This window comes from Talpa occidentalis, unplaced genomic scaffold (assembly GCF_014898055.3).
Source record: "Talpa occidentalis isolate TD23 unplaced genomic scaffold, MPIMG_talOcc4v2.1 talOcc4.6, whole genome shotgun sequence".
Lineage (NCBI taxonomy): Eukaryota > Metazoa > Chordata > Mammalia > Eulipotyphla > Talpidae > Talpa > Talpa occidentalis.
The window spans coordinates 57,618,057-57,641,842 of NW_023604972.1; the positions used below are offsets into that span (position 1 = coordinate 57,618,057).

At 33.6% G+C, this 23,786-nt stretch overlaps 1 pseudogene; it reads right to left on the bottom strand.

The window, feature by feature from the left end:
• LOC129144681 (heterogeneous nuclear ribonucleoprotein A1-like) overlaps nucleotides 1–7,307 on the bottom strand; it is a 61,027-nt pseudogene extending 53,720 nt beyond the window's left edge.
• Nucleotides 7,308–23,786: the final 16,479 nt, after the last annotated feature.

The following is a 23,786-nucleotide window of genomic DNA, read 5'->3' on the forward strand; positions in this document are numbered from 1 at the left end:
AGGCAGACTGACGAAATACGCTGCTGAGGGGAGCAGTGGGCAAGACGGGAGAGGTGTGCTCGCCATGTGGGATTCTCCCCGGCAGGCAGAGATCCAACCCGCGCTGCAGAAGCAGCGGACAGCTTCACCAGAGAGGTCCAGGGAACCGAACTTTTTAAAGATAGACTGGAAGAAGACTCCTCATACTTGACTAAGGAGCTGAACATGCAAATACAGGAAGCAAAAAGAACAGCAAACTACAAATATAAAAGGAGACTCTTAGACTCTTAGAAGTAAAGCTTTCAAGAGTCCTAGACACGGAAAAAAATATAACGAAGCTGATGAAGGGGAAGAACGAGATAAGCTAAAGGGAACACCAGTGGGGTTAACATTAAACTTCCTTGAGGAAGCACTCTGGACAAGAAGAGCTGATGCATCCAATAGGGAGGAGGATGGGGAGAGAGCTATGGGATAAATTCTGCAGGGTGGGAATGGGGCAGAGCACAATGGACTACGGGGGAGAACTAAGGGTGCCTTAGTTGTGGGAAAACTTTGGTGAGCACATCCGATGGGAGAAACCTATTTGTGTACAAGCATGAATGAACAAACATTCTAACATTTGTCAGATTTGGGAGGAAAAATATCCTTGTTCTTGTATAAGGATGTAAACAAGGATGTAAAATAATGATAGATCATTAATACATGTTTTCTTCTGATCACAAGCTTATGTGCTAATATGTATGTTTATAAAGAGTAAGTATATATTTTATAAAAATTGTAGAAGTTTATTATTTCAGGTCTCCATGAATATTTGATAAATACTACTAAGTATCATGCACTGTTCTAAATACTGAGGGTACCAAATTTTATATATTTTGTATAAAACATGTGCCTGTTATCATGGACTTTACATATTGGTGGGAGGAAATATGGGTTGCACAAACAAACACTGTTTTCATTCATATGAGTCAAACAGAAAATTAAATGGGGTGGCATGACAGTAAGTAACTTGATATCTATTGTGAAATTTGGCTTTCAGGGAAAGCTTCTAACAATAAGTGTAAACTTGGGTTCAAATAGCAATGAACTAACCCTATTACCCATTGAAAATTGTGGTGGTGGGGTGGGTTTTGAGAACAGAATGATTAGTATAAAATATCTAAAGTAAGAAAGATTCAAATTTTGATAAGGCATTGAGAACAAAACTCAAATTTGTATATACCACTTTAGACATAATGCTGTTTTTCTCCACCAACATATAGTTGCTAGGTGCAATTATATTTCACGTAGATGTTATCCAAAGTTTAGGTTTTGCTAAAAAAAAGTTGGAAGTTTTATGCATCAGACCATGATAAAAAGAAGGAAATGAGAAGGAAACTGAGTGAGAAAGTGGTAGATTTAAATGACTGAAAGTTTCCATATGTATGAAACATTTTTGGAGTAATAGAAATGCCAAAAATAAAAACTCCAAAAATATGTGAAAACTTTTGTTGTTACAAATATCAACTTTTAAAGTCAACTGCAAGGCATTATTAGCAATGTACAATCAAAGCTTGGGGAAGATAATGAGCTCTCTGAAATTGTTCAAGTTATGAGCTTTAGTTTTTTTTTTTTTTTTGTGAGAAGGTGGGACTTGAAGTGGAAAACTTTCATTCAAAGTATTTACTTATGTATCTTTGGGCAAATTCTTTAACTATATGGACTAGTGGTTCTCATTATAAAATTATGGTCCTTTCAATTGTCCAAATCTAATATAGTCAAGAGTTCTTAAAACTTCACTAGCTAAAATGGTGAAGTTACCAAAATATATTTATTTGTGTAGAAGCATGCATGAACAAACATACTAACATTTGTCAGATTTGGGAGGAAAGGTGTCCTTGTTCTTGTATAAGGTTTCTTCTTACAAGAAATGGCATAACTGAAGCAAATGAAAAATAGAGAAGTGTGAGAAAAAAATTCTTTAAATAAATGGCAACTTTAGCACATAATATGAAGACATCACTGAACTCTTAAACTCTTCTAAATGAGTGAATTGGGGAAAGCTACAATTTATGATATTTCAGTAAAGAAGAAATAGCTCTTACATGACTACTGGGAGAAAAAAAGGATGGGTTTCTGTTAGTTTGAAGCTATTTTGTTGCATAAAATTATTATTTCCACCATATAATCAAAAGATACAGATTTGCATGTACCTACAACCCTCAGGAATTAGTATTCTTAGGACATGCTCTCTAGAGCAGTTGTTTGTTTCACTTAAGAAAAAAACAAATAATAAAGACAATCTACTTCACTTAAAATGTATGCAAATCTAAATACTCAAACTTTATAAAGATTTGAAAGGCAAGTAATCAAGAGAAACAGTCAACATACTTTGTCACTTTTGAAAACCAAGTAAAAAATGCACATTAACATCCCATCTCTAATTATCATCTAATTACTCTTTTAATTGTTTTATTATTTAGTGCCTAAAAATAAACCCATGTAAAAGTTTTAATACAAAGATCAAAGAAGCAGTTTAAAATGGCACCAAACAAGCCTTGCTCTTTTAGAAATCGGTGAATGCTGTCATCACTATCTGCACTCAAATTATGAAATTGGATGACAGATTACCTTAAGTATATTTTCTTGTCATAGAAGCAGGAACATAACACATTGTCTTCTAGTGATATAACAATAAAATGTGCATATGCATACACACTTACCTGTTAACATATTAACACAAAGATGTAATCAGGTAGACTATAAGTTCCAGGAAGGTAATAATATTTGTCTGCTTTGTTCATGATCATTTCCCCCACATCCAGGAGAGGCTGGTAATGACTGAAGCTCTTCACATGTAGCATGCATGGATAATGTGAAATGCATAGTTAAGCTCTTAAGTTGCAGCAACTCTCAGTGGTGTTAAAGGTGGGATTATTTAATGCAGTAGATTCTGTGTAAAAACTTTTAAAAGTTTTTACTTTTCACAAGGAGTAAACTTTTTTTTTTTTTCCCAAAAGCCAGAAACATATAAACACCTATCACTTCTGTAGTGCAGGGAATGCAAGTAGTTTACAAAGATTGTTGTTTAGAGAACCTGCAGAAACAGAAAAAAGAGGGCAGCATAGAGTGATGTATTTTTCAAGAAATTAGATGCCCATTCTGTGTAACACATGAGTACTGTAGGCATTTTTCAGAGATATTTTTGTTTTACCAATAGAAACTGTAAAGGCACATAATTTAAAGGAAACTGAGTATCAGGAAACTGTGCATATGTTTCCATTTATATATTTTGTAGTTTCAGTTCTTAGATCCATATATTTGATCCATTTTGTATTGATTTTTGTGTATGTTGAGAGAGAGTGGAGTAATTTCATTATTTTGCATATGGCTGTCTAGTTTTCCATAAACCTTGTGTTGAAGAAACATTCAATCCTTCATTGTATATGCTCTTGACTCCTTTTGTAGATTTACTGTCCACATATGAGTGGGTTTATTTCTTGGTTCAAAACTGTTCCATTTTTCTATTTGTCTATTTTTATTCCAATATACTATATCACAGTGCAGTTCAGTGTGAAATCTGGGAGTATCATACCTCTATTTTTTTGTTTTGTTTTGTTTTTAGGGATCATTTTGGCTTTTTCTGTGTCATTTGTGGTTCTATGTAAACTTTTAACATGTTTGTTCTATTCTGTAAATAATGACATGGATACCCTAATAGGGATTGCACTGAATCCGTATATTGCCTTGGACAATGGATAAGTTAGCAATCTTCCAATCTATGATCAGGAAAGTATTTTCCAGTGTTTTGTGTTGTCTATTTTGTTTAATAATATTTTATAGTTTTTATTGTTCAGATCCATTATCTCCTATGTTAAGTTTATTCTTAGTTTTATTTTTTGATGCAATTTAAAATGATTTTCTTGATATCATTCCATTCCAGTTCTTTGCTTGCTTATAGAAACACAACTTATTTTTTGTATTATTTTGTAGCCTGCCACTTCACTGTATTGATGTATTGTTTCTAATTTTTTTTTTTTAGTGGACTCTTTAGGGTTTTCTATATATAATGTCAAGTGATCTGTTTGCAGTGATATTTTGCTTTCTTTCCAATTTGGATAATTTACTTCTTTTTCATATCTAATTTCTCTAGCCTATATTGCAATACTAAGTTGAATTTGAATATTAATAGTGAGAATGCACTCCTTGTCTTACAGCTGATATTAAAGGAAAAAAAAAAACCCTTAAAACCCCACCCTTGTATATGATATTAGCTGTGGACTTAGCATCTATAGCCTTAGTATGCTGAAGGATTTTAATTGCATCCTATTTTCTTGAGGTTTTTTTTTTTATTGTAAATAGATATTGACTCTTACAAAATACTTTCTTAGTATCTATTGATTTGATCATATGATTTTTGTCTTCCCACTTATTGATGTGGTTTATTACATAGGTCAATACAATGATGTGGTAAATTACATAGGTCAGTACAATTAAAAATCAATCATTGTATCTGTAGAATAAATCCCATTTAGTCTTGGTGAATAATCCTTTTAATTTATCATTGAATGAAGTTGCTAAGATTCTGTTGAGTATATTTACAACTATGCCCAATCTCTGTATAGTTCTGTCTTGTGTGTTTGTGTGTGTTTGGTTACATAGGTGTGAATTCTTTGTCCCATTTTAGTATCAGAGCAATATTATTCTCATAAAATGTTTCTGCAAGTATTTACTCTTCCTCAAAGTTTGGGACAATTTAAGAGGAATATGCATTAATTTATCTTTTAAGGTCTGGTAGAACTCACTAGAGAAACCTGTCCTGGATTTTAGCTTTTTGACACACTTTTGATTATTGTTTCAATGTCCTTGCTGTAAATACTTAATTAGCACCGGCCAGCACCAAACGCCATTTGGACAATTGGGATGATTTAGAAAACAGTAAAAAAGATTCCTCTCTTGTGACACTTATGTTTCAATATGGAAAGACAAATACTACAATACTAAATCATCATCATCATCATATAAATGTGTACAGTATGTTGAAATGTTTTAATGTCTCTAAAGGTGAAGTAGACAGTAGATTGTAATATTAAATATGATGATAAAAGTAGAATTCTTGGAGGATGTGTGATATAAGCAAAGACTACAGAAGAGGTATGAATTGGTCATGCAACTCTCTAGGTGAGAAAGAATTCTATCTATGAAACATGTCTAATTAAAAACTTGTGATAGAAGAATACTTGATGTTTCCAAGTTCTGCCAAAAGAGCCATATTCTACAATGGAGTGATGGGAATGTGCATGGGAAGAGATGGTGTCAGAATATTAATCATATTCTAGTGATTAATCCTCTCTTTGAACATTCTTTTTGGGTAGCTTCATTATATGTGCCATCATAAGCATAAAAATACTAAACAAATTAATGATTCAATTAGTTTGGTATCACCAAAGAATGATTTTTTTCAAAATTTTTGAGAGACCACATTCCATCAATTAGATTTAACACTGTCCATGTTGTTTAAAGCCACAGTTGAACTGATTAATATTTACTGTAATGGAGGAAATTTAAATCAATTTACTTTTCATTAGCAGTATTTATGGCTACTTGATATCTGACACTGTGCCTTTAACTTCCTATTTAAGAATTGAATTAGTAATTAGAGGTTGACAAAAATAACGTTATATAAAGTCTGTGTAGTTGATTAATCTCATATCTGAAGTGAAAAGAATCACTATGTGCTTGATTAATCTCATATCTGAAAGAAAAAGAAAACTGCATTGTAAATGACTACCCAGTTGTGAACATCTGAAACCAGGAAATGTTCTAGTTTTAGGACAAATTTCATTGTATTGAAGCTCATAAAATATGAGGACTCTAAATTCCTGAAGCAGAAGGAATTTGACTTATGTTTTATACCAAGATGAACTGCTAGAAACCTGGAGACATGGAAATACTACACTTGTTTAATATTTTAGTTCGCCTAGAGCTATGATAATCACAAACTCTCTGAAATGTTACTTGTGCCCATGAAATAACATTAATTTTCTTATAATCTTTGCCCCAGGAAATATTTCAATTGAATTTTACATTTCTTTCCAAGAAATCCGGAACTCTGGATTCCAGTCTCATTTACTTACACTTTTTTCGCAGTTATTTAAAATCCTAAGTGAATTCAAAACCAATGATTTACTATCTTGCATTACCTTCTTTTATATAAAAAAAATACATAGTTTAGATTTATTTTAATATAATTCTGGAATTAGTTTCACTTATCTGACAGGTTTACTCAATCATTCATTTATTTATCTCATATTAGCTAGTCATGAAATACCCAAGAACATATAGTAACAGTTACTTTTGAAAAGAGTTTATCTAGTTGGTTGCAGGGAAACAACAACTCAATAATCAGGTAGTATGGGTTTAAAATTCAACTCTACCTCCAACCAGTTGTGTCTCTTTAGAAAAGTTAATTAATCTCTCTCTTTGTCTCAATTTTCTTTCTTTCTTTTTTTTTATGATTTATTTATTTTTTTTATACAAGCACTGGGTACAGTCAGAAGTGCTGAGGGTGAGAGAATTCACCAGAGCCAGAGCTGGGAACAGAACAGGCAGACTGATATACTGCAGAGGGGAGCAGCGGGAATGGCAGGAGAGGCCTGTGTGCCATGTGGGACCTTGCTGGTGGCCGGGGATCGAACCGGTGCTGCAGAGGCTGCGGGCAGCTTTGCAACCCAGTGCTCAACCACTGCGTGCTCCAGGGGAGGCCCTGTCTCAATTTTCTATGACAAAAATGAGAGTTAAAAAAGGTGCTTGTAACATAGTGTAATTGTTAAGAATAAAAAAGTGATGTAAATACTTAACAGTATGTCTGTAAAATCTGGTAAGAATGTAACATTTTTTTTTTCCCTTGTTGCATGCCTGTGTATACTTTTAAAAGCAATATTCCTTGGGGGAATATTGGATAATTATCTATTTTTAGAATATTAGAACTTTAGAATTGAAAAACAGTGAATACCCTAAAAATAATGATTAACTTGGTTTTTGAAATAAGAGAACAAGAAAATTAAAGTTTCCCAGTGAATGGGTAACAGGTATTATGGTACTGTAATGGGGCTGAAGCCAAAGACCTTTACAGGTGGCACCCCCCTGGAAGCGGGGGTCGAGTGAAGATTGATAGCCACAGGTAAAATATGAACAAAATATTGGCAGGGTGGACTCTGATAAAAATATAAGGGACTGCAGAAGTAGCCTCCAGGATTGAGCTTGTGGGATTTTAGCATTTTTAGACTTAGAGCGATTCTGGGGTCAGCAATTTCTGCCCCCACTGCATGGATCTTCAAGAAGGCCATTGTGGGCTTCTGAAGGAATGACGAGGCTTCCAGCAGGCAATCTCAGAGGAGAAAAGTTTGGAGGTTTTGTAAGTAGCTGAGTGACTGAAACTGTCCCTAGTTTTGCTGCTGTTACAGTCTGGCAGGGAAGGTGAAGACCTGGAGAAGGGCACTTGCTGAGCAGTGTAAGTGTGGCTGATTGTCAGGTTGTTCAGCTGCTGCAGCTATTTTGAGTAACACTAATCTGGTGCTGCACTGGTACATCTCGGCAGCTCAGTGAGCATTTCCTGTTGTGTCTTCTGCTCTCTTAGTGAGTTGAATCCCAGCCTATAGTCTGGTTGCCGTGTGCTCCAGGTCCAAAGTGGTGGGAAGACACCATCTTTGGAGCATTTGTGTTTAGGACTTTAAAATAGTGGACACTGCTTCGGGTGAGGTAAACACATATTTGTGGCCTCAGTAACTCTTTATTTCCCTGATTTGTTAAATAAATCCTATTATTGTTGTTCTCTGAAACTGAGTAGTCTTGCAATTGTGCATCAGATGAAGAACTCATATCAGATGGTGACCGGTAAACTACTTAGGTAGTGTCCTTGGTCAGTTTTTCTTTTTTTTTTTTTAAACCCACATCCTAGGGTTATAAGGATTTTTTTTTATAAAGATTTATTTATTTATACAAGCACTGGGTACAGTCAGAAGCGTGCGAGGGTGAGAGAATTCACCAGAGCCAGAAGGGAGAGCAGAGCAGGCAGACTGACAAAGTACACTGCTGAGGGGAGCAGCGGGCGGCAGGAGAGATCTGCGCGCCATGTGGGACCCTCACCCGGTGGTGGGGGATAGAACCGGCGCTGCAGAGGCTGCAGGCAGCTTCACAGCCCAGCTCTCAACCACTGTGCCACCAGGGGAGGCCTTCCTTGGTCAGTTTTAGTGCTCCTTGATGCCTTATACAGTACTAGGTTTCAAAGAAGATTGAAATTATTAACTAAAAAGAAAAGAACAAGATAATTTATTAAATTTGGCAATTGGTTCTTCTTTGTCGTTAGACATATTTTAACCCAAATCCTAAAAACTCTGAAAATTTCAAGTATGCACAGTACAAGTTTCCCTCCAAATTAATAGAGTATAAGAAATATTTTTTTTTTCTAATATAGTGGCTAAAAGAGAGATAGTGGAAACACAGAGTATTTAAACTTGTTTATTAATTTTGAAGGGATTCTGGAAATTATATTAAGAATGAAATTTTGTATTTTTAGTGAGGTAAGCAGGCTTGGAAAAGTTTCTGAGTTCCTAAATCTATTCTATAAATTTATGAAATGAATCCTAAGTAAGCCTGAGGTTAGAAATCCACACATAAAACTAACAACTTTTCTCAGCAATATAACAGGAATGACACTGCTTTTAAATTGTACTACAAGCTAACAAATGAAAAGTAGAGTCTCAAATAAAGAAAACCTTAGTTTAATAAGTGAATAAGCTTCCCAATCAGTGAATCAGCTGATCAACTTCCAAATTTGTTAGAACATTTTAGTGTCTTGAGTGGTTTCCTTATTTTCTCAGGGAAATCATACAGATAGATTCGCAACAAGAACCTACAAGGGACCTAATAGGGACCAATCTCCCTATTCAAAAATTAAAGCATATATGTATATATATATATATGTGTGTGTATATATATATGTATGTGTGCATATATATATATGTATGTGTATATATATATATATATATATATCTCCTTTAAAAGTACAGGAATCATCTAATACAACTCTCTCCACCCTTCCACCTTCCACATCACCTTCTTGACAAACTAAAACCTAGAATTGAGGATTAATTTCATTCTCCAAGAGGATGTTTTACTTCCTAAAATTATGCTCTTATTTATGACAAATTGGGGCAGGTAGAATCAAGGAAGCCAGAATGTTTTAGAGGCATATTAATTTTTTTGGACCAGGTGCAAGAGCTGTAAAGAAAAGCTAACCATAGTAGGAAATAAGAGAACACATTTCATTTTGACTAAAAAAAGTAGTTCAAAAACAGAGTAGAACAACTAAAAGATTATTTTCATTTCAGTAAAATGTAGGAACCAATTACTATTTGTAATATACAATAACATTAATGTAAGAATTAAATTAATCCTGGCAAATGCTTAGAGTAGTACTTAATTCATAGATAAAACCCCCCAAATTAGTTATTTTTATAATTTCAGTAATAATCTTTCATTTAGATAGTGCTCATAAAAGTAACACCATTTTAAGCTACTAAGAAAAATCAGTGCATGTGGGGGTCAATTATGGGCTAGTTATTAAGCTATGTTTTATATGGATTCTTAAATTTATTCCTGAAAATTGCCCAGCGTTATAGTTGTGGTATCTGGGACATACAATGGTTAAAAATTTCTCAGTGTACTGTGGTGGTGGACTATGAGTGATTTGATGGTAGGTACACAGTAGTAGCAATACCTAATGGGGATATTTAAATATTACAATTAAAAATTATTTTAGTAAAAGAAATGCTCCAAAAAGTATACTGTTTTTAAGGCAATGGCCTATAAAAAATAAAAACCAAAATTACTAAAACAGTTTATTAAAAAGTAGTCCTAAATTTGTAAACTGCTGACCAGAGTTGAAGATGGGAATCTGCCTCTTATAAGTTAATTTTCTCTCTGCATGTCCTCTCATCTGTCAAATGAGAAGGTTGAATCATAAGTAATTTAAAACTCCTTCTAGCATTTTATTTTACCTCTGTAGCTGAGGATAAATCTAAAATGTCACATTGTTACTTGAAGTCTTTTAAAAGCTAATTTTGGTTTTATCCAGTTAAATCATAACTACTTTCTATATTTAAGATAAATTACCACAATAAAATCTTTTCAAAGCTGGAAATGAAATATTCATACTATATGTTCAATAATGGTTTTCTGTATCAGAAAAACAAGACAACCACACATACAGGTATTTGAAACTGTATTTCTGACTTTGTGTTTCTTTGAAAGCAGGGAAATCTTTACTGACATGATAGCGATTTGGAAGAGTTTATAACTATTATGAGAGAGATATAAGCCTTATGTGTATTTTACACAAAGATAATGTCACACCCTAGAATAGTTCCTGGGGATGTTCACACAGATGTCTGAATGCTGTTCTGCAAGTGAGATTTTGTTAGGAAATTCTGCTTTTTTTTACAGTTGATACATTTTCCCTTAATGCCTTACTAAGCTATCTTAATTTAACATGCTGCAGAATATTTGCCTTGGGGTAATTTTTTTTCTTCCTACAACTTATAGGATTTGGGTTTGGTCTCATGTGCTTAATTTAGATCAACACAAAGAACTTATATTCTCTAGTGGTAAAGCATGTATAGTGAGGGAAATAACTTTTTCTAACCATATTCTCCAGAGTGTTTTAAAATATGATTTTCTCAAGGCATGTTTAATAGATATTATATCCATACTGTTTGAGAATAATGAAGTGGGATTTTATATTAATTAAAAAATGTATTAATTTTAAGAGTTGGCTGGTATGAATACATATTTATATATACATAAGTAAGTTTATTGTTCTTGTTTATCCATTTCAAATTCCAGAGTCAGTAAAAATAATTAAAACATTCATTTTTTCTGAATTAATTCAATATATGTTGTGAAGATTATACAAATATATGAAATGCATTTTTCATTTAAAGTATGAAATTGTGTGATGTTTTATATGTGTGTGTGTATATATATATATAGAGAGAGAGAGAGAGTGTGTGTGTGTGTGTGTGTGTGTGTGTGTATAGACACACACAAAATATAAATTGAGGTTTCTTGAGATAAATATATTTTTTTAAATATTTCCTGTGTTAAATTTTATTACTCTGTTAATTTGTTTGTATTGAGGTTTGACCAGTCAAAGCAAATTGACCAAGTTACTATCAAACAAGTCAGCAAAAGACAAGTTTGCAGCAGATTTCTTAGTAGAAACTGCAGTCACAGTACTTCCACTAGTGACTTCCCCATTCAATCCAATGGCTTTTTTTGAAGATTAAACCTTGTTTATTCAGACTAATTTTTGCTATTCCTTAGGGCTTCATATGCCCGATGTCATATCATAAGAATTCTTAAGCTATATCACTGTGCTCTAGATCATTTGACTTCTAAGTTGAGAGAGATTCCTGCCTAGGCTCCCATAGCATGTGGAACATTATTAGTGTATATTTTATTTTTATAATCACTAGGTGTGGTACAAGAACAAATAACTTATATTTCATAAACTTTAATTTTCTCCTTTTAAAAATGAGTTTTAAAATATTTATCAACACGCTTGCTTCTATTCAAAAGTGTAAACACTGGAAGACTTTTGTCCTACTGTAATAGTTAAAAACTGGATAAACTATTCAGAGCAATTTTCTCACATAAAAAAAAAAAATAGGCAGTGAAGAACCTAATGTCCTACAACACCTGGATTTCACCTGAGGTAATTTTTGTCCATGATGCATGAAGGGACAACACAAACAGAACTTCAGGTTTCTGATGTTTTTGTTTGTTTGTTTGTTTTGTTTTTAATATTTTTATTTATTTATTTATTTATTTTAGTTGATAAAACAAAGATCTGAGTTTGGGAAGGACACAGTAGCTAGAATTTAATGGACAGATTACCAGAAAGGAGAGGGATACACAGAAAGGTTTTTAGGCATCTGCATAGGTATTCCCCTGAGAACTTTGATTCAATAGCAATAGTGTGTGTGTGTGTGTGTTTGTGTACACATATCTGTGTATGTGTGTGTGTATGTGTGTGTATAATGGCACATATAGTGTCATTGCATTAGTTCAGGTAAAAACTCAGAAAGGGAATTGTTACTAGAAAATTTTAGGTAAAATAATTCCCAGACTCACTTCAAAATCTTTTGTATTTCCATCAGTCAAAATAGCAAACCTTCATTGAATGAATGGGGTTTCAGTAGAAAGCACATAAATATCAAGTTGTAGTATCCAGCTGTAGTAAGATAAATGACCCTGAAGACTTCAGTACCATGCTGATGTTTTTAAACAACTGCAGAAGGATGAGTCTGATTCCAAATAACTTCGCCATGTGTTAGAGCTAACTCTTAAAATCTTCTAAGGATTAAACGACATCTAGCATGAATTGAAATAAAAATTACAGGGGCCTCCCCGGTGGTGCAGTGGTTGAGCACTGGGTTGTGAAGATGCCCACAGCCTCTGCAGCGCTGGTTCGATCCCCGGCTGCTCCCCGGCCACTGGAGGAGGGTCCCGCATGGCTCTCAGACCTCTCCTGCCACCTGCTGCTCCCCACAGCATGTACTTTGGTTCTTCTGCCTGCTCTGGTGCTTCTGACTGTGCCCAGTGCTTGTATAAATAAATAAATAAATAAATAAATAAATAAATAAATAAATAAATAAATAAATAAATAAATAAATAAATAAATAGAAATAAAAAGAAATAAAAACTGCAATTTTGGTGGGTCCTGGATGGCACAGGCAGTTGAGCACAGCACCATGAAGCTGTCTGCAGCCTCTGTAGAGCGGGTTCAAGCCCCATCAGCCAGGCAGATACCCACATGGCCTGGCAGACCTCTCCTGTCTTGCCTGCTGCTCCCCTCAGTAGTGTATTTTGGTCAGGCTGCCTGTTCTGTTCCCTGCTCTGTCTCTGGTGAATCCTCTCACCATCCCGTACATCTGACCTTTATCCCGGTTCTTATGTGCATGAATAAATAAATCTTTAAAAAGAGTAAAAAAAGGAAAAAAAATGCAATTTTGATTACCTAAAATATTAGTGGATATGAAAAGAAATTGGAAAATGTGACTCATAACTAGGAAATAAAAACATTCACTAGGGCCTCCCAAGTGGCACAGCAGGTTGAACGCAGTGCTGTGAAGCTGTCCGTAGCCTGTGCAGTGCGGATTTGATTCCCAGACAGCCAAGGAGATACCCACATTGACTTGCAGACCTCTTCTTTCTCGCTTGTTGCTCCCCTCAGCTATGTATTTCAGTCTGCCTGTTCTGCTCCCTACTCTGTCTATGGTGAATTCTCTCACCCTCTCATGCCTCTGGCCTGTACCCAAGTTCTTGTATAAATAAAAATAAATCTTAAAAAAAAACAGTCAATAAAAAAGACCTACAAATAATTGATAATAGACCTAGAAATGACTGTTAATAGAATTAACAGACACAAAGTTTGAGTTGTTAAAAGTATGTATTTCAAGAAGTTAAAGAAAAATATGAACATGAGAGAAATAAAAGTACAATAAACCCAAACTGAACTCACAGAGATGAAAACTAACATTTCAAATAAAATTTCACTGAGTATAATTAACAGCAGGTTGCATAGATAATGCAAAATGTAAATTACTCAATAATATGAATTTTTACCATGAACAAATATATAGTAAATATAGCAAGTAGGTAATAAATATGTATTGTGGAATAATGAGAGAGAGAGAGAGAGAGAGAGAGAGAGAGAGAGAGAATCTTTGTACCAAAGATGATCATTGCAAAAATACTCAGGATTTTATCTCCATACAATGGATCAGTAGTGGTGAAATAATCCACTTTACTTATATTTGGGCCTTAAGATGCCCAGATGCATTACAGAAAAGTATAAGCTTACTATCTTATCATACTGTATGTATGCTACCTCAATTTTAAACAGCAACTTTTGTTTCTTTAATATTTTTTAATCTTTTTTTTTTTTAGATTTATTTATGCATACAAGAACTGTGATACAGGTCAGAGGTGCAGGGTGGGGGGGAAGGTGAGCGGATTCACCAGAGAGAACAGAGAGCAGAACAGGCAGAGCTACTGAAATACAATGCTGAGGAGAGCAGTGGGCAGACAGGAGAGGTCTGCTGCGCCATGTGGGTAGCTCCCTGGCTAGCAGGGGATTGAACTCATCCTGCAGAGGCTGCGGACATCCTCACAGTGCTGCGCTTACAGTGTTTTATAAAGTTATGTTTCAAGTGTGTATCATAACAAATCAATACATAGGGCCTCCCTGGTGGTGCAGCGGGTTGAGCTCTGCCCTGTGAAGTTGCCCACAGCCTCTGCAGCATGGGTTTGCTTCCCAGCCAGCCAGGGAGAAACCCACATGGCGTGGCAGACCTCTCCTTATCTTGCCTGCTGCTCCCCTCAGCAGTGTCTTCGGTACGTGTGTCTGTTCTGCATCCTGCTCTCTCTGGTGAATTCTCTCACACTTCTGCACTTCTGAGCTGTACCCCAGTTCTTGTATAAATAAATAAATATTAAAAAAAACCTCATTCACTGGAAATATTTTTAAAAAATCAATATGTATATATACTATGTTAAGGCAACTGTTAAAATGTAGGTTCCATCTTTTACCAAACAATTGACCCCTTTTACCCAATTATCCCTCTTCTTCCCCCCCTCTGTTTTGGTGGTTATGTTGGTCTTATAATCTAAAAGGCTATTTTTGTTTTAGTTCATCCATTTGTTTAGTATTTCTGTGTACCATATATGAGTGTGATAATATTGTATTTGACTTTCTTCATCTGACCTGTTTCATTGAGTATAATACCCTATAGAGCCATTCATATTATTGCAAATGGCTGTAGTTTTTCTTCAGTTTTTAATAGTTGAGTAGTCTACTTTATAGCTTAGTAGTATTTTTTATAGCCGATAGCAAAGCTGTGTGTACAATATATACCACATTTTCTTAATCCAGTCATTTATCCATGGATAAATTAACACTTAGGTTAATTTAAAAAAACACTTAGGTTGTTTCCAGTTCTTGGCTACTTATTATAATAAACAATACCTTTTACATTGTGATTTTGACAATTTTATAAAGCAGATGCATAACATATTAATTTTTCTTATGGTCTCAGATTCAACTGGAATTTTAATGGTCGCATCTGTGAAGACTTAGCCATACATTGATACTGGCTTTTACATGAGATAGTATTATAGTTTTAGAACTTCTTTGCTAAGATAATTTTTCTGTTACTATAAATTTTTGCACCAGTACAATTATTAGTTATATCTACCTTCACCACAGTAATATATATATATTTTTCTTTCAGGGCTTGAACCTGAAAAGATTGGAGGCAGTGCAGACAGGGCGAGAGGTAAGGGGGCTAATGGGGAGAAGTAAGAGGACATGGCAGTGCTGTAGTGTGTAGGGGGCAGTGATGGTGATGATGGTAGCGGCTATGCATGTGTGTTGAGAGGAATTATTCACATGTATATCTTGTTCATTATCATTATGGACAAAATGCATTATATATATGTTTGTGTAAATATATTATGTATGCTTACTCCTCTGAAGCAGAAAACTATGTCTGGTTATACAGGCATTATTTCTGTTAAAGTGGATTTTTGCAGTAGCAGGGTCCTCTAGACAGCACAGAAAAATCTTTCTAAACAAAATGACAATGTAATATTTAAAATGACTTATGATAAATTAGGAAGATATTACTAATGCAAACATTTTATGATAGCTGGGATTCTTCAATCTCCTATCTGAGGTCACTGGTTTATGTGGTATGTCTTATTTGAGAATGTTGCTTTGGTAAGACTATTTTTTTGAGCTTCCTTTAATTGTTTTCTATCTAAGATGTTTTGCAAAGAGGAGAAACTTTTAATAGTACCAAACATAATTTCATGTAATTTACATTATATGTATTATCATTTTCAAATCTAACTGAACATGTAGACCTAATCTCGATAAGAATTATCTCAATGTAAATCTGTACTTTTCTCTATGATTCAGATTATTGGGAGTGGGGGAAGGGAATAATATCAAATTCAGTAAATCTGTATTTTCTTATTAATCCAAAGTTGAAATTTACATAACAATTTTTGGACAAAAGTGAAAATACTTGTTCTTTCAAGATGAGTATATAAATGTTAACCTCTCACCATCTGTGGCTTCTTTTTCTGTAAATACAGGTATCTTTTTTATCTTTGGTATTTGTCATTTCATTCCTGCTGTTTTAATTACCAATTTTATATTTTTGTTATTGGGCATTTTAGTTTGTAGAAAATTTTCCATTTAGGGCCTTGCTCACCGTTTATTTGCTATTTTTCATCCACAAAAATATGCTTCATTTCAGGGATACATAGTAGTTGGTTCACATTGATAGAAGAGTTGGAGAAACTCTTTATATCTCTGTAGATATGGCTCATGCTAGGAGTGCAAGTAATAAGGATGCTGGTATCAGCAAAGGAGGAATTGGGTAAAATGTGTACTGTGAAAGAGAAACCTCAGGGCCATTTACAATCTTGTGAAGGTAACTACTGTCAGACATGATCAAAATAGATCGGCTTAGAAAAATGACTTCTCATACCCTAAATGAAAGCTTACACATGAACAGTACTGTCAAAATTGTTTCTATTAATTCAGTGACTTTAAGGACATATAATGTGGAGTTACTCAGCTTCACACTAGTATATCCTAGTCTGATAGCAACTATGTATCTGAAAAAGGAAAACATTTTCTTATGTTTTTTCATTCTAATGGCGTTGTGATTGATTAAGATTTAATGATAATGATTACATGCTAGAATGAATTAATTTTCTTCATTCAAATGATAGATGTTCCTAATAGTTGTGCATGAATGTGATAAGAGTTGTTACCAAATATTTATAAAAGGCTTAAGTGTCATTTCAAATGTTTTATTTACTTGGGATTATAACAACAGTTCATACATGGAAAATTGAAGTAAGCAGTAATACCCTATTTACCTAACTGGTAAATAGTATTGAAAAGCTCATTGCTAGACAGGAAGGTCAAATTTGAACACTACATGCCATATGAAATATTAATTAAGAATTGATTAAAATATAAATTTATTTTTTTTAATAAAATAGAGACAGGTAGCACCATAATCATTTGTATTATTGTAATATATTTTAAAATAGGTATTAGTTGGACTTTTAAATTTTACATTAGTTTTTTTTGTGCTTATTTATACAGGTACGCTGCATGTATAAATAGAGATGGGTGATTATAGTAAATAACAATAAGGGTGTTTGAAAAAGGAGATTAATGTAATGCTCTACAAAATATGATTATTTAACTGATATTTATAACCAACTGTAAATGTACTTCCTACCGCCATTGGGATCTTATAACATATAGAAAAAACTCAGTGAAAATTCATTGCATATATTAATCATTATATTTATTTTATCAAGAAAATTACTGTTCTTCTATACATGTTTTTTTTCTTTGTTTAGTATAGATAAATCTGGCTTGCTATTCATTTTCTTAAAAGGTTGCATACTTTGTTATTTTAAACACTATTACATCATTACATTTTCCAAAAGAACCATTTTGTTAACTTATTAAAACTTTTAAAGGGCAAATTGTTTCTACTTTCACCCTTCTTCATAAGTACTCAGTCACTTATATTCTGAAAATCTTAAATCATTAGTCTAGATTTTCATGATATGTGACTTTATAGAATTGATGAAAAGAATTAAATGTCTTTGGACATCTAAATCAAGATCAAATTTCTAAATTTTAGAAATTCCGCTCACTGTGATAAATGAATATGAATAGCAAAGGCTAATAGAACTTTTGGATCGTGTTTATGTTGTTGGGAATTACAGTGATATCAGAACTATGCAGATGATGGAAATAAAGTACACCTGTGTATAATGATCAGATATCAGTTTTGCATAACTTTGATGTCTGATATCCCAAAGCGATGAGCAAAATGAGCAAATACCATACTGTCCTTCTTCACCTCAAATTCTAAAGGTACGATCAAAATAGGCACAATTAAATACTTTAAATAAATGTATATATAAATACATATTCTCTTAAAACAAATTATGAATGTGTTTCATAAGCATCTGAATGAAAACTAACAGTTTAGAAAATTCTTAAGATAATTCTTAAAAATATGACCATTGTTTACAGACAGCAGCACCTAAGACCTAAAGGTTTTATAGGTTATTTTTCATGTATTTTCTATATATTCCGGATGATATTCAAATTGAATTCTGAGGATCTCTTTTATGCTTGTAGATTATTGACATTAAAGAGATACCAAAATAAAACTGCTTACTAAGCAAAACTATGCTTATTAGATTTACTTCAGTAAGATAGAACCCATTTTAGCAGTATCTCAAAGAGGGGGAGAAATTCCCAAAAAAAATAATAATAATGCCCTTTAATTTTTCTCTTTTATTTAGAAATGAGTGACTGATTATGTAAACTAGATATTAAAAGAGTATGTACATTGTGACAAAGTAATATTTTCCAAGAAAAGCAGAAAACACATTGAAAGAAGAAAGAATCAGCTTCTGATAGATATTAAGTCATCACCATTAAAGAAGCTTTAGATACAGTAAACCCATCAAAGACATGTTCACATGAACATACCCATAAAACTAAACAAAGGAATATTTTTAACAAATTTAAGCAATATGAACTCTAGTAAATTCCATCAGGCAATAATCCAAAAATGTTGTTCAAAACAAAGTTCCCCAAAATCCATTCTGCAGTTTCAGATTCTACTTGCTGAAATTATGCCAATCATGCAATATTCCATATGCAAATGAGTTAAAATACAAAACAAGTAGAAATTTGACCTAGAGGGTCAAATAGATTATGAACATGACTGAAAATTTGCTTGGATCACCTCATGTTAAGAACCTGGTCAAAGAATAGCTGGGAGACCTGGAAAACTCTTTAATTCCAATTCAGTGAAACTAGGTATAACCAAGAAAGACATGTTTCAGGAAAGACCTTATAAGGTTTTGGAAGAATACTCAAGGTAAAATTTATCTAAAGGAATTCAATCCGGGAATGTCTCTTGAACTCAAAAGAGTACTTGGAGTCAATCTTCTTCTTTACTTAAAGTGGAGTGTCATGGAACCAGACCAGCAAAGCTGCAGTCTTATAAGTAAAAAAGCAGGCACGTTCATGTAGGATAAGAGGTTTCCGGTTATATCAGATAATGAAAAGAATATTAAAAAGTGTTCTCATTTCTAGAAGCACAATCTATACATTCAGGAGACAGGAAAAAGAGAAATTAAGGTTTAGACTAAATTCAGAGTGAGCTCTCTAGACCTCACAAAAGAGCACAATGAAAAAAATCTAGGATCAAGCAAAACTACGTTTGTTAGATTTCCTGCAATAAAGAAGAACACCACGTTGACAAAATTTTAGTAAATCTCTACATGAGAACATGAGGGCAGGGTATTTACAGGGTGTCAAAGTTGGCAGGATGATTTATAAGCTAGTGTTGCAAGGTAGGAAATAGGCAGAGATTAGGTAGTTTATGACATTGTAGTGTTGTATTGCTGTACACAAGACAAAATGAATGAGATTCTGACAAGAGTTGTTAGATGAAATATATTTTCTTCCTTTCTGAATCTTATTTTTCAAAATCATTTGGATATAAGTAAAGATTTGTAGTTTTAAAGTGGATTGTGCAAAAAGATGAAAACTAAGAAGTATTATAGTAGGATTCTGATTTTCAGTCTATATAAATTTGACTTTCAACCAAATTAGATATAGGCTTTATGAAATGGATATATCAATTTCACAATCAGTTAAAACTTGGAAATTCTTTTGGTTGATAAGGCAAAAAACGTTAAGAATTTTATTTTGCTGCTTTATATTTACTTGAAAACATTGTTTTCAATTCCTAGAGATTTATTATCTGTTGTATTCTCATTTGTGCACGCAACTGATTATGCATAACTATAGTTATTTCTAGTCCTATACCTATGTCAATTAATGTACACATAAGTGAAAAATAGTACTGAACGGATTTAGCACACTTTCATCAGAGAAGCATTTACTCATTTATAAATGAGAAGCTCTTTTATGATTATTAATTACAAATAGAAGCTAATGCCACTTCAAAAATATACAGAAGAAAATAAATATTTGTGTTATGTTGATATTTAATCATATCTTAGTAAGAAAATAACTTTTCTGTTTTTATTTATATTTTTCATGTAGAACAAATAATCCCCAAGTGTTTTTCATTATTGGACTTGTTGACTATTAAAATCTTGTAAATTTACAATGGGAACATGCTTCATTTCTTTTCTGAAGATCTTCATTATGTTTCTCCTCTCTGGCTGGTAATAGATCCTCAAATTTCTTTCTTTCCTTTCTTCCTTTCAATCCCTTCAACTATTACTTTGCATGCTACCTACTTTATTTTTACATCATCTTCTCAAACCCACTTTGAGGCATTTCTCTGGACATGGTGTTCAGTCAGCTCCAATGGGGTAATAGTCCTCATGACTTGTTCTACTGCTGTCCTTTAGTAACACCTCAGGATGTCCTTGTTCTTTTAGCAGTGATCATGACTCTGTTACCTAGTACATAGTGTAAGATTTTTAAATACTATCATTAATAACAAGCAAATAATATATGTATGATTCTTTAACTTCTAACACTATTCATTAACAATTATAAAACCAGTATTTTAACTAGATTAAAATGCAAAGATTAGAGAATTTGAATCTCACAGAACTAAATAGTAGCTTTAAGTACAATCTGTATTATATACTGTGGCTATGTTTGTTAGTTTGCTATGGCTGCATAGCAAAGTACCACTAAGTGGGTAGGGCAATACAATTTTTTTCCTTATGGTTCTGGTGCTAGAAGTACAAGGTCAATGTGTTTGGTTTCTTCTGAGGCTTCTTTTCCTTGACTTAAATTTGGTGGGCCAAACATGACTTGAACTAATATAAACCAGTGCAAACTGGTCCAACCACTATGGAGAGCTGTGTGGAGATTTCTGGACCTACTAAACATAGAGCTTCCATATGATCCAGCAATTCCACTCCTAGGTATTTACCCAAAGGACACAGAAACATCAATTCCAAAGAGCACCTGCACCCCTATGTTTATAGCAGCACTATTTACAATAGCTAAGCTTTGGAAACAACCCAAATGCCCAAAAATAGATGACTGGATCAAGAAGATGTGGTACATATATACCATGGAATATTACTCAGCATTCAAAAAAGGTAAACACATGCAATTTGCAGCAACATGGATGGCGCTGGAAGGGATCATGCTCAGCGAAATAAGCCAAAAAGAAAAAGAAAAATACCGGATGGTCTCCCTCATAGCAGGAATCTAGAAAACTTAAATAAGGGACCAGGAAAATGAATATAAGAAAGTGAAAATCAAAATCAACAAAAAAATATGAACCAGAGACACTTTTTAGGGGGTGGGGAGCGGGAGGGGAAGGATTGGGGTCAGAATGGGGCATTTGCAATTGTATGGGGGAATATAAAAATAAAATTTAATATTAAAAAAATAAATAAATAAACCTATTTATAGTCTATTTTTCCCCACTCAGCATGGTCATGCCTATATTTTGTTACAGGAATATCATACTGTTGAAAAGGCTGCTACTCCAAGTCCACGTGAGCATATTGTAAATATAATTCTGATTGTTATTTTAAAATCAGGGTACTTCTGAACCCCCAGATATATTTGAGCTTAAGAATGTTTATAAAGTTGCATTCTAAAAAACAATTTTTCTGTGATCATACCTTCTGAATTATTTATCTATTTATTTATCCTACCACATACCTTTTGTCCCCATGTCCCTTTCTCTCCCCATTCCCTTTTAACCTCAGAGCCCTCATGGTATTTATTTATGCCCACTGGTTTTTAAATTGTTTTACATTATGGAACTGTCTCCTATGCAAATGTCCAGTATTTGTTTGCATCATCTTGATTTGTCTTACTACACAAGATTATCTTAAATTCCTTTCTTTCTTTCTTTCTTTTTTTTTGAATATAGCTGCCTCTCATCCTTTCTGGGGGCTTTATACTAACTCCATAGTGTGGATATTTCACAATTTCATGATACAATCACATGTCAGTGGACATTTAAGCTGTTTCCTGTCCTAACTACTGCAGTTAATGATGCTAGAAATTTTGTGGAAAATATGGGGTTTTGTGTTGATGGTTTAATACTTTTTAAGTGTATGTCCAAAAGTGGGATTGATGGGTTATATGGTATTTCCATTTTTTGTTTTTTAAGGGAACTTCAAATGGCTTTTATTATGGTTACACTGGTTTACATTCCAACCAATAGTGTATTATGTTACCTCTGTCCTTTATCCTCTCCAACATTTACTGTTGCAGCTCTGTTTAATGTGTGCCGTTTTCATGGGAGTTAGATGGCACCTCATTGTGGTTTTTGATTTATATCTCTCTTGTAGGAAGCGATGAATATTTTTTCCCCATGTTTTTTGGTCTTCAGGATATCCATTTTGTTGAATTGTCTGTTCATAGCTATTAATTTACTAATTGGGATATTTAATTTTTATTATTACATTGTATGAGTCTTTTATGTATCTTAAATAGTAAGCCCTTAGTAATTGCTTACTGTGTAAATATTTCAATAGAGCATCTTTAGAATCATCTTGTTTTTCCTTTCACTATAGGGAAGCTTTTTAAATTGAAGTAATCCCATTTGCTTATTTTCATTTTTATTTCTCTTGCCATAGGGGTTGAGACATTTGAGAAATTTGTCATTAATATCATGGAACATATATTTTCTCTATGCATTATATTGTTTAATTTATTATGTGTACATCTTTCATCCATTTGGATTTTTTTTTTTTTGCATATGGGTTTAACAAGCAGTCCACCTTAATTTTGTGAGACTTTCCAACTCTTCAAGCACCGTTTATTAAACTGAGAGTCCTCTCCCCATGTTATGGTTCTAGCTGCTTCATCATAGATTAGGTGCTGGTATGTAGGAGGGTTTTTTTTGGACTTTAGATTCTATTCCATTGACCCATGCATCTATTTTTTGTGCTAAGTTCACATTGTTTTTAGAATGGTTTCTTTGTAGTAAAGTTTGAAGTACAGAAAGGTGATACCTCCAATTATCTGCTTTTACCTCAGGGTCGCTTTAGAAATTCAAGCTCATTTGTGGTTCCATACATGTCTCTATATTTTTGTTTATTTTATTTTATTTTTTAAGATTTATTTTTACACAAGAACTGGGGTACAGGCCAGATGTGTGGGTGGGTGAGAGGATTCACCAGAGACAGAGGAGGAACAGAACAGGCAGACTGACGAAGTACACTGCTGAGGGGAGCAGCAGGCAAGACAGGAGAGGTCTGCTCACCATGTGGGACCCTTGCCAGCCAACGGGAATCGAACCCGTGCTGCAGAGGCTGCGGACAGCTTCACAGTTTGGTGCCCAACCGTCTGTGCCCTGCATTATATTTATATGTCATTTTAGGCATGTACTGCACCCTATCTCCTTATTTAGCCAAGTTCTTTAATAACATCATATAGTTTCCAATATATAGGTCTTTTACATTTATAGTTAGGTTAATTCTGAGGTATTTAAATCTTTAGAAAGCAATTATAAATATAATAATGTTCTTAATTTCTTTTTCTCTGGTTTTCTTTTTGCATATAAATAGGTATGCAATTTGTGATATTGATTTTGAAACTGCCCCTTTGTCATAGCCATCAATTGTTTCTAATAACCTGTTGATGGAATCTGTGAATATGGATAGTTTCACATCTTATGTTTTTA